The 13207-nt window shown below is 33.1% G+C and overlaps 1 protein-coding gene across 1 annotated transcript in view; it reads right to left on the minus strand.

Moving 5' to 3' along the window:
• The window catches only part of LOC144843358 (uncharacterized), an 851823-nt gene that overhangs the window by 39638 nt on the left and 798978 nt on the right, over positions 1-13207 (minus strand). The window lies entirely within an intron of this gene.

The raw sequence follows: 13207 nt of genomic DNA on the forward strand, positions 1-13207 counted from the left end.
CTTCATCGCGATCTGTGTGAAAACAACTTCTTAATCGTGACAAGTTGTAAACAATCCTAATTAGCATCATGCATAATGCGTACTCGTGGTTTGAAATGTTTGTTTACTTTCGCTCGCGACGATTTTCCAGACAAATGTAATCAATTTCAATATAAAATTTAATGACAAAAATAGAGATCGACGTTTCGGTACCATCATAGAACCATTTTCAAGATCAAGTGAATACAAAACAATAATAATTATGTGCACTAAGCACCAAAGTTGGTGACAGGAAATGCTAATTGAGGGCTAATTAAGTAATTAGCTCCTCCTACTGAGTTAGATAAACAATTTAGCTTTGATGGAATCCGATTGTTTATTGAGTGTAGGTTTTATCTCTTTGATCCATTTCCTGTCACCAACTTTGGTGCTTAGTGCACATAATTATTATTGTTTTGTATTCACTTGATCTTGAAAATGGTTCTATGATGGTACCGAAACGTCGATCTCTATTTTTGTCATTAAATTTTATATTGAAATGTAATCAAACTAATTTAACTGTTAATTACGTAAACTTGTTGCTTTTGGCTTGAATTTTCGACTTAAAGTGAATAACTTTAATATTACTTTGATATGGCCAATTTAAATTTAGAATATTTTGACCTTCATTTTTTTGTGTTTCAAGGGACAATACATCTTTAAGTATACCCACAGATTGCACTATTTTCGGTATACTTAAATAGGTTCTCTTTTCGTACATGTGTTGGGAATAGAAAATATTTCACTTTAAACATTTTCCAAAATAGTGGTACACAACAATGAAAAAAAGTGTGTTCTTGTCACTAGCCATTCTTGGGACTGAGTTGAACTTCGAAAATGCCGGTCAGATGTAAAAACAAGTTACAAAGAATAAATTAGCAATTGTCACTGCATACTCATCCATCAAACTAGCCGCCATCGGGCAAATACTCAATTCACGGTCATTCAGATTTTTAAAAAAATGCACTTATCTATTTACGTCACCCTGCATAGTAGGTATTAACAATTATTAGAACTCTAGTAACTGTCCTTTTCCGATATCTATTTTCGACTCAATGTATTTCATTTATTTGTCTTAAATGAAAGTTAAATTTAATTTGAATTGCGTGTTTATTGTAATTAACAATTGTCTGTAATTTTAGTATTAATTTGTTTAAAATTAATCTTATGAGGGTTAGTTTTATAGGAACAATAGTACTTTTTTATATGTTTTGGCAATTAGTGCAATTAAAGCGTAATTAATTCAGCAATCGTCATATTCCATTTGGAATACTACGTCCTGTAAAATAACTAGAATGTTCCCATGGTTGTATTGCGGCGCCTTTCCACGTATCATTTTATCGCATCCCATCCTATTACTATTGAAACCGAATTGAAACATTTTTAAAAAGCTTTTTATGATGGTCACAAAATACCAAGACACATTAAAGGAACGCTCGTCGTCAGATATATGTAATGAGAAATATACAAACAATGATGTTGTTGTGATGTCGTCGTTCATTCGGGGAGGCATTGTTGGTAACGTTTTATAATAAAATAAATTCCCCTAGATATGAACAAGTACAACACCATATTTGATATTGTCAAGAAGTGATAACAGTAAACAATTGTATGAAAATGCTTGGTAAATAAATAGATATAGCAGTTAATGAATTATTCAACAAATGCAATTGTGTTTGTGTTATAATACAATATTGTGTGTATAAATATATGTTGCGAGGCGTTTATTAGAGGGTGGATGTTGCATATTACAAATATGTGTTATGGGGGAGACGGCGTTTATTCAAATAAATTCGGCCGGTAGGCCTAATTGGTATATAATCAATACATTATTTAGTTTAAATCAAACACCAAATAATGAAAAGCATAAGTGATTAGTTCGGGATATCCGCGTTAACTCACACAGTGTAACAAACATCTTAAAATACGCACATACTCTATGCCCTGACAAAAGAAACTATTAGCTGAATTATGTATATTTTTACAGTATTAAGTGCGAATAACCAATCAAGTTAATAGTGTATGTTTTCTTCGCAAAAAACCCAATGTATTGTATGTGATATTTTTCTTGATAGTATAATATTCAATTAGTTGGTGGATATGATGCATTCTGAAAGTCCTATAAAGGTTTTGCTAAAAGAAACATCACCTACGATTTAATTTTAAACAATGTTAATATATGTTTTGGTATCGGAAAATTTCATAGTTTCGATGCATTAAATATACAAATTTTGAGAGCTAAAAGATGTATATTCAACTGTAACATTTCAGAGGACCCACACATTTAAAGTAATTGTTAAAAGAAATATTGAAATAGAAAAATATATTGCTTTTGAAAATTTTAATATGCATGCATAGGCCTATAACTTAAAATGGAAAAAAATTAGGAGTATAGTCTTTTGCCTTGCCTTTTAACTACTCATGATATGTATACATTTTTGCTTGATTGGTTTTGTATCTTGTTGTTGAAAACGAAAATGCGAAGGTTTGGAAAGTTTTCTCACCAAGTGCGCGCGACAGGTATTACAAAGTGTTATGTGACGATTATTACAAAGTGCGACAGGGAGTTTACAGGTAGTTATTATAATTATATGCGATGTTTTTTCTCAAGACAGTTTATCAGGAATCGACTCTATTTTTGTCCTTTCTTGAGTTTCGGGATCATTAATTTGATGAGATTTGGCTTGGAGGTATCCAAGTCCAAGTAAATGACCGCGACTTTTAAACTATCTTTGCTGGTTGATCTGACTTCTCAATGTCAAGATTAACCTTGATGGGGCAGCGTTGTTTCGAATCATGGTGCAGATTTCGACAATACAGTTATCCACTACAAAGTAGACCTGAGTTGTTTCATTTAGGTATGTTATTACCGATACGTCCTTTAAATTGTAAAATTAGCACTTTGTTTTAATCACACTGAATTATATAGCACATATTAGTATTAATGTTTGTAATACTTACATTTGCCAGAAGATCCAAATTAGCTCCAGCCTTGATCAAAATAGTGCAAACATCTGTGTGGCCGTTAAATGCAGCCACATATAAAGATGACGCTCCAGTCTGAAATATTACAAACATTATGTTATAGTATGTTTCACTCTAAACAAAGTATTGTATTGAAATCAATACGATGTAATCAATTAACAAAAACGTTTTGGATTTAAGTATGCTACATTTTTAAATTAAATAAAGAATAATGTATTGTATACGTATACATTTGTCTTGCTTGTATAACTTTTATAGTACTTTATAAATGTAAAACAAGTGTTTCTTTGCCTGAAATGTAAACACTTAATCCGGTAGTGCTAACTAGTCTTAGTTTAAATTATGATAAATTGTTGACGGGAGGACGTTCTGCCGAGACGGTCAAAATCAAGTATTTTTATTTATTTATTTATTTATTTATTTATTCAATATATCGTAATCGCAGCACAAGGCTGAATTAAAACAATATTAACATGATAATGTACACATCAAAAGGACAAAAAAATCTAAAAAATTAAAAATATAAAGGTACAAAATTCAAGAATCGATAAAATATACAAAATTAAAAATAGACAAAAAGTAGCACACAAGCACGCGAGGAGAAATTGCACATGACGACCAATAAAACAAGAATCATTTGTCATTAAGGAGTTTGGCGAGAAAGGGTATAGCACTTTTTTCGCATATCTTTCGGTTCTTTCGGTTCGGTACCTTTATGCCAAATATGTATCTATATCGTTTTGAGAATGACAGAATGATTTTACTACTATACATTGGTTTGTAAATGAATACGTTTATAAATACCTATTAAGTCATGTTAATGAAATTGAGAAGAAATTACAATAAAGATGGGTGATTCCCACGAAAGATAAAAAAAAATATATTTCGGTTCGATTAATAATCGGGGGATTATACCTTGAATATACCTTGAACCGTAAGACTTTGAGAACTTAGTTCATTTGTCCCTCCATTGTCATCAATGAGAACTCCTCAGTAACATATGGGCGAAACTTGAGATGGTGGTCAGACCATAACTTTGCAATGCCGGTTTTGAACTTGTTAATCGTTGGTTCCGTCACAATATGGTTTGGTAGCGAGTTACAATCATTTATAACTCTAACTGCATATGCTGTTTTTTTAATGTTTTTATTATATTTGGATTTCGATACCTTAAAAACATTCCCCCTGGTTTGCTGGTATTTAGATCTTTGAAATAATTTTCCCGCCTCGATATTATCAAATTTATGAAAGATTTTAAAAGTTTGAATTAAATCCATTCTTTTCTTTCTAAAGGCTAAGGTAGGCAAATCCAATAACTTCAATCTCTCTGATCATAGATTTGTACAGATACATATAACTCTTACTATCAAGATACTTGAAAGATCTAGTCACCATACCGAGTATTCTGTTTGCAGATTTAACAACCTTGGAAGTATGGGCAGAGAAGTCTAGTTTATGATCAATCAGTATTAGATTAGAAATTCGTTGGATTTTCTAAGGAGCATACTGTGAGAACGAGAATTAATAGGAAACCACTCTTTGATGGAATTGGAACAGACGCATCGATGTGCAAATTCTTTAAATAATTTAATTCTTCTCGTATCAAGCGTCTGAAGATTAGTACTTTTAAGTGCGTTAAGATATGTGTCGTACTTAGGTTCCAATATAATCCGAAGCGCTCTTTTTCGCTCAATTATGAGAGACTGTTTTATAGTAATACAACTATGCCACGCTGTTGAGGCATACTCGACAATAGGACGAACGTACCCCACATAAACGGACACCAAATCGCAAGCAGAAACTCTAAAACGCTTGAGACGATTAAGTATATATAATCTACGGCTGCTATTAGAAATCATATTGCTAACAAGAGTATCCAATCTTAAATTTGCTTGTATAGGGATACCTAGAATTTTTATTTCATGCACAAAATCCAGCAATTTACCACCTATAACTAAGTTTGGAGGATCGGGAGGGTGTTTTTTAAAACAAACTTGCAAGGCTTTACATTTTGATGGATTGAGTTTGAGAAAGTTGATATCGTTACCGAACCATTTACAAACAAACTCCTCACATACTTTTGCTAGAATCGACGTGAGGGATATAGGGCGAAGATTTGAAACAATAGCAGGTTTAAATTTAGGGATAGGGGTAATAGTGGCGTATTTCCACATTTGAGGAATGGAACCTTGGGCAAGGGATGCATTAGAAATACTAGTAACAGGGATACTAAATTCGCATGCAAATTCTTTAATCAATTTTCCAGGAAGTCCATCGGGTCATGGGGCTATTCTGGCGTTAATTATTAAGGCTGTGAACATTTAGTACCACCACGTTGGCCTCGTTTTCTTCGTTTAACCCGCTTGCAGGTGGTACGCAAATAGTTCGTCGAGTTCACGTTGTTCCACATGTGCACTACGCTGCTCCCGTGGTATGCATAACATTTAAACAAGATACAAGAAAACTTTAATGTCAAATAGTTCATCAACGAAAAATTTGAAATTGGTTTTTCTCATGGCAACTTAATAATATAAAAATAGAATAAAATCAGCAAACTGTTAAAACACAAAGTAAAATACACAGAACTGTAAAATATGTACAGATAAGGTTAAATGCTATCAGGTGTTCCCAGGTGTTTGAAAATTGTGAAAAAAACATTGTGGGACAAATGACAGTCGGTACCGTGCTGTCCGTAACCTTGATATTACTCTAGTCTACACCCAGTACGATTCAACACGAAGGATGTACGGAGTGGATGAGTATCATCGTTCATAATTGCAATTCTTTTCTGTTCCATTCGATTTCCATAACACTAGGCAGACTATTATCTCCATTTATGCATTTCTTAGCTCTTTTAACTATGTGTTCAAATTGATTTTTATTGTATTCATACGTGTTACCATAGTAGCAAGTTAAGTTAAACATTAAAACACTTTGTATAACGGCTTTGTAGAAGAGTACAAATATTTCTTCATTTACCCTAAGGTTTTTGAGTTTCCTAATGAAATACAAACGTTGATTAGCTTTACGAACAGTTGTTGCAGCCTGGTCTGTCCAGGTAAGTTTCTCATCAATCATGGTTCCTAAATATTTATATTTGTCAATATTTCAACAACTGCTCCTTCGATTATAAGTGGTTTATTTGAGGTTTTTTAATTCTGAAATCAATAAATAATTCTTTAGTTTTCTTAATATTAAGCTCTAAGTAATTATCGCCACACCATTTTGCAAATCTATTTATCTTAATCTATAGTTCTTCAATTTATTTTCAAGAGTTCTACCATATTCAGCTTTTCTGGATTTGATTAACTTGTTGATTTCTTTTTGTTTCAGTTTTACAAGACTGCTTTTGTTATCTGCAAATGCCCGTTTTTTCTCAATTAATAGCAGTCTTATGTTTCTCGACATCCATGGTTTGTTATTTGTGTACACTTTCTTGTATTTGATCGGGATCACATTTCCAACACAATATTGAATGTACTCATTTACAGCAGTAGCATTAGTGTCGATATTATTAACACCGACCAGTCCGTACATTCGAAGCAACCGCGTAATGTATCCACTGCATCTTCCGTCCAGGCGCGGTATTCAATTGTGATTGGCTTGAATTGCTTTTAAAACGCTGTCTGTATTTCGGCAGCATACACATTGTATTATGATCAGATGCTCCTAGTGACACTCGCGATTTCACATTATATTCACACTTAATGTTTCTGAAACATTTGTCTAAGTTCGTAGTGCCTCTAGTTGGTTTGGTAATATATTGCACATAACCCGGATAGCGAAAGTGGTATTTGTTAAAATCACCCAGTACGAGTTTAATGGAATCCGGTGATTTACTTTCGAGATCGTTTAACCTGCGTCTTAGCTCTTTGTTTACAATCGCCTTATTTGCATTTGGGTGTATGTAGACAACAACAACAAATACCTATGTGAATTCACGCGGCAAACCAACTATAATCAACTCTATGGATACTTCGATCATATCTATTTAGTGTACCATTTTCATAAAATAGTGTTGCTCTGTAGGCTACATCACAATACAATGCAAAAACAGAAAAATCACCATTGAAAAAGACATTCCCTAACATTCAGTGCTCTAAATGGTAAAAACTATTACGGAATCTATTTGTACGAGGGGTGATGGACCGCTTCATTGAACTTCAAAAATAGTGCATATGAGATGGGTTGGGTCTTGCAAAATCAAATGTGTTTTCTTAGTAGAGTGATCTCTAATCAATCAAATTGAGATCTGCTCAATTCTAAGTATACGTGAAGCATAATTAACCATACATTTGAGTTCCAACTTATCCTTACATGTGGTCCCGGTAAACCATTCAACAATGAAAAAAAGTGAGAATACTTTAAATGACCGATTTATGTAAAAAAACGTAGGCCTAATGGGAGGAGTAACTTCAAAATATGCAAAAAGTAAAAACGTTTAGCATGGGCCTTTTTGATAGCCTTAGTAATAATACTTATTGTCGTGCCATTTAAGATCTCTAGTGCTTTATTTACAATGTCAATTCCAGAGTGGGTATTTCATATTGTAGGTGATTTACATTTGTGTGTTATAATTATTTCGAGTGTTTCACCTGCTTTGATAGAAACTATACTGTAATGAGTTGAAAATGTAAACATATTAGTGTATTGGTAAACACATGATGTACTGCAAACCAAAATAGTGTATTTTTGTGCACATAATAGTAGGTGACATTTGTAATTGAGACCGTTTTATTTGACACGAAAAAGCATGTGAAGTCTTAAAAAACGTACGTAATCATATAATGTAGTACATTTTAATTGTTGACAAGACATGATAAACAATAAACATGTTCCTTCTAACAGAGTTCAACTTAGATTTTTCTCGGGTTAATTGGATTTCGTTCTTAAATACGGTGTATTGTTGTATTTATTGTAATGCCATGTGTTCTCTACAGGTCAATATTAGGCCTATATAGTTTGGGTACAGAAAAATGTCTCTTAGTATTACAGGGCAACACCGTGGCTTAAAAATATATTGTTTATTATAAAACATAGACCTTTGCAAAAACACTACTTAATTAAAATATACATTTGAATTAGCTGTACGTGAGTGCAAATAAAACATCTAAATGAATATGTATTTACAAAAAGCTACAATTATGTTTTCGAGAATTGTTGTTTTTTTTAGACCACACTAAGTGGTTGGTGTAACTTCACATTAATTATATATTGAAACATTGTATGTTAATTAGTCACCTTAACCTTACCATATACGATGATTTAAAATTCTGAGTTTTAGTATTATAGTATTACAGTTGAAGCTCCGTGATAGTATAGTTTTCCAAAGAATGCGCTACATTGCTAAATTAAACTAAATTTGAACTCATCAAGCCCAAAGACGTTCATTTTTGTCGCAAATACTGTAATAGCAAATGCAAGCGTGAGCAACTGAAAAAAGATATTTAGGCCTAGCCTAGATGTCATAAGGAAGCCCATTAATTACAATTGTCACGGCTGGTCTCTTCAGAAAATAGCGCACCTGCGAACCCCTCTTGCTATGGGCTTGCACTTCACCGTGAGTTATCCTCGTTAACGCTCACCCTGTAACTAAAATGAAATACACATATACTCTATGACCCGAAAAAAAATGTGTATAGTGTGTCTATTCTGTGTCATACAATATTAAGTGCGAATAACCAATAAGTAAAGGTTAATATTCTATTCTGTTCCGTTTATTCAGTAAGGCCTACATTTCACTCAGATACGTGTTACTTTTCACTATATGATCACACGATTACGAAATCAGCAACAGTCGACCACATACGAATGACAATCGGTTCTTTTGTCGGAAAATGCGAGTTGCGGGTCGGAAAATGCGAGTTGCTGGTGGGAAAATTTGTACAAACATAGAAGTAACAAAAAAACAAAACCTGACAAAATATCAGGTTGGAAAGGTCATGAACTAAATGTTGTCAAAACATAGTGGTATGTGAGTAAATAAGAAACAAAATTAAAACTGACACAATATCAGGTCGGAAATGTCGTGCCTTAAAGTGACCCCTTCATGTTAATTTCAACCCACGTCATCTAATATAGTACTTTATTTAGCCTCAGTCACTTGTGTCTTCAAAGGGTTAAGTAAAACCTAACTTTTAACATAACGATCATTACTAAATAGTAAAGAATGTTAAAGAGTCGCTATCCAATCGGGTTTGAACTAAATTATGAAAGCCACAGTGGTCTAACGGTTAGGACATCTGTATATCAAGCATAAGGTCCGAGTTCGAATCTCAGTTGGGGCGACTTTTTCTCCTTCTCACAGATTTCCACATCTTATCGTTTCAAATTAATTAATTAAATTTCATCAAGCGGTTTAGAATTAATGTTTTATATGCCTAATGTGCTCATAATATGATAATATTTGCTTATACAGCGTTTTCCCACATTGATGAAAGCGATTGACGTTATGAGTACAATGTAATAGCAGTTATATAGATCTCAATTTTGAATTTAAAGGCCATGTGCGGGCAAAAAATTTCTAGTGATCATACATTCCAATAATTATCGATCTATAGTTTCCCCTATGTTTCATAATTTTTGGGATTTTATTTGTGTTACACAAGCTTTTTGAAAATCAGCACTTTCTTATCAGTGGGGGGATAGTTCAAATTACACAGTAAAATCTCTATTCTTTTGTACACAAATTTTGAAAATAGAGAGGCATTTTAAAAAGCTATGAAAAATAAGCGGTATGGTAAAAAATGTTATCAGATGACTAAATATAGGTAATATAACTTGAATTTTACATTTCTGGTATTTTTATTCAACTTCAGAATTTTATTTCCATGCTATAGCAAAAATGATCCACCGTATATCCACTATCTTTTTTCACCTTCTAGGGAGTCACCAGACATGTTATTACATTATGTTAACTACCTAACTACTGAAAAAAAGTCTTCCTAGTTTTTTTGGCAGAATTTTGCCAAATTTTGTATTTGACCACATTAGGGGAATTCATGTTTTTTCGTCTTGATTTCTGTTACAAATATTAGATTTATGTACAATTAACCAGATATTATGTTTAAAATTCATGCCTGTACCTGAGCTTTAAAATCACTTCGTTTTAATACGTAATACGTTATTTTAAAAAGTACTTTTAAACAAAAATGTCGATTTAACCAGTCTAGTTTGCGCTGGAAGAGCAATTCAGAGCACAGGGTAGACTACAAAATGCATGACGATCACCCCAAATCCGGCTAGTATTTGGATTGTTAAAAAACGTGGTTTCATTCTCAGACCGAAGTCCCCTTCTTTTACAACCATAGGGTCTAATAACAAATTGAAGGTACTCTGACGCTAGGTTAGCAAGACAAATATGAACATGCAAAGTGCCTTAAATTGAATTCTACAATGTAAAAGAAGCCAATGAAGTTCGAAACACTTAATGACATCTCACATAATTAGCCTTTCGGCCCGGTTGTGTAATATTTGCAGTTTTTTAACAAAGATACCAACAAATAGCGTGTTACATTAGTTCAGTCTATAAAGGGACCAGTGGCATCATTGCACGTCGTAAACTGTCTAATTCTGCATAGACCTCTCGCTCACCCTCTAGTAAGTTTGGACGATGGATCTCGGGATGTTAAATAATAACTCGGTTAAACACATTGGGTACCATAATTATTGCAATGCTTGTTATTCGTTAAAATAAACCTAATCTTTTTATCAGTGTCTTAATTAAACTAAATAAGATGAGGAATATAACATTTTAACATGTTTATTATTCGGGGCGTGGTGGGTCTTAGGGGTGGCGGCGTTCATTCGAGGGAGGCGTTTGTTGGTAACATTTCATAATTAATAAATTCCTCTAGATATGAACAAACCAAGCAAAGGATTTTAAGATTAAAAAATAATTTTGTTAAAATTATAGCAGAACTTGTATTATCAAGATACTGATTTATGGTGGCCCGTGTTGAATCCACAAATGTGAACATTTGTGGTTGTTTTCACATTTGTGGGCGTTTTCACATTAATTGTAGGTCTTGGTTTTGTGTTGTTTTGTTTATGTCCTTTATTACTGTATGTTAATTTCATTGATATGTATGCTTTTGCTATTTTAGTGTTAGTCTTTGAAGTAAATGTATTTGTTAGAATGGGGCAAACCTTCAACTAGTGAAAGCTATTTTGTTTGCTCCATTGCTTTTCCTATTCGTGACTAAAGAGAACGTAAAAAATACAACACCGTATTTAATATAATCAAGAAGTGATAAATAAATAAACAATTCCATCAACATGCTTGGTAAATTGTAGATATAGCAGTCAATGAATTCTTCTACAAATAATATAACTGTGTTTGTGTTATAATACAATATTGCGTTGATACATATTATGTGGCGGGGCGTTTATTAGAGGGTGGAGGTTGAATATCTTAAAGATAGATTATAGGGAAGAGGGCGTTTATTCAAATAAATGCGGTAGGCCTAATTGGATACTAATCAGTACATTATTTAGTTTAATTCAAACACCAAATAATGACAATTATCATCTTTTGTGTAGACAGAACTTCAAACTTCACGCGTGGTCGTGAAAAAAGCGAAATACGTATGTCGCCGCCAACGGCAAACAATCGAGGAGAGCAAAATTTCGGAAGTCGCAAAGTGATTACATCAACCCGGAAGTCACTTTTCTACCGCGGACGGTAGAAAAGCTACCGATAAAATAAGACATTTTGTTTAAAACCCTTTATAATAGAGTATCTTCCTAAGAAATATGGAACAATGTCGTAATAGTATATTATAGTATAGTATATAGTATATTACGATAATATTATTATTACATCTGAGATAAATAAGGTATGTATCTAAGGCGAAGACCTTTACAAAAGTGTTTCCATTGTGCTCGCCTATGTCAGAATTTAGCATAATTTGTTGTATATAGTCACGCTGACATTGACCTCATGAAGCACATTTAGCTCGTAGTACCATGCACGTGCACATATAGCGCATCGCGGTGGTAAGCCGAGTCGCAAAAACATTAGTGAAACGCGCAACATTGCAGTAGTAATTATTAATTCATATATGCAGACCAATTTTAAAAGCTTATGCATGGAAATAGTGTAGTTTTCTCATCATAAAGCATAATTAACAATATATTTTAGTTACAACTTATCCTTACATACATAAACTGCATTAACAAACTTGAATTGATATGACAATCCTTAATGCAGCTTAAAAGAAGCTATACTGGGATTGTGTGCAGTAGAATCTGACAAACGGCATGCTTCGATAATTACTGCTGTAAAATCAACAAGGGCTAAATTTGAACCAGAACACTTGGGTAACCCCATATTCATAACGAAGGATGTCCTGGATTATTTATCACCCTGTTTATAAATCAGATGTAATTAGAATTATATGGACCTCAACACCATTCCTATTCTAGCTAAATTTCATTCATACTCATTGGGAATAGGCTGGTTTATTTAGCATCAGCTCAAACTTAGTGTCTTTTGACCAACATTATCAGCATTACCGTAACCTTAAAGATGGGAGCCAATAATCAAATTTCTAACATTGGATCACCTTAAAACCTTTTTCATTGGTTTATTTATCACAAAATGTAATAATATCATTGTGTTTTGGTCTGGTTGTACAATGTTTTTTAAATGGAGGTTACCTGGTTTTCTCTCGCGATGTATTTTTATGAGCTGCGTCAAATTTGATAGAAAACAAACTTCCTAGCTACTGTAATTTTTGCTACTTGAAAATTGGGCCAGATTCAATTTTCCTGTAAAAATGATATAGTTCATGAAAAAAAGGCCATTATAAATGTAAATATTACAGCACAATACAATGCAAAAACAGAAAACTGAAAAAGCCACGACATATCATTCTCTAACATTCAGTGCCCTAAAGACATATGGTAACAATGATTCGGAATCTATTACGAGAGGTGATGGACCTTTTCTTTGAACGTCAAAATAGTGCATTGGATAGGTTGGGTCCTCAGTAAAGTCTCTTATAAAAATGAATCAAATTAAGATCTGCTCAATTAAGTACTATAGGTGATGCATAACTATAACAATACGTTCCAGCTAATTCCTACATGTGTTTCCGATAAACTATAAAACAATGAATAATAAATGAGAATACTTTCAATGACAGATTTATAAAAAAAAAAAGACGTATGCCTAATTTGAGGGTTAACTCGAAAAGATTTA

Source organism: Antedon bifida, chromosome 5, assembly GCF_963402885.1.
Source record: "Antedon bifida chromosome 5, ecAntBifi1.1, whole genome shotgun sequence".
Classification (NCBI taxonomy): Eukaryota; Metazoa; Echinodermata; class Crinoidea; order Comatulida; family Antedonidae; genus Antedon; species Antedon bifida.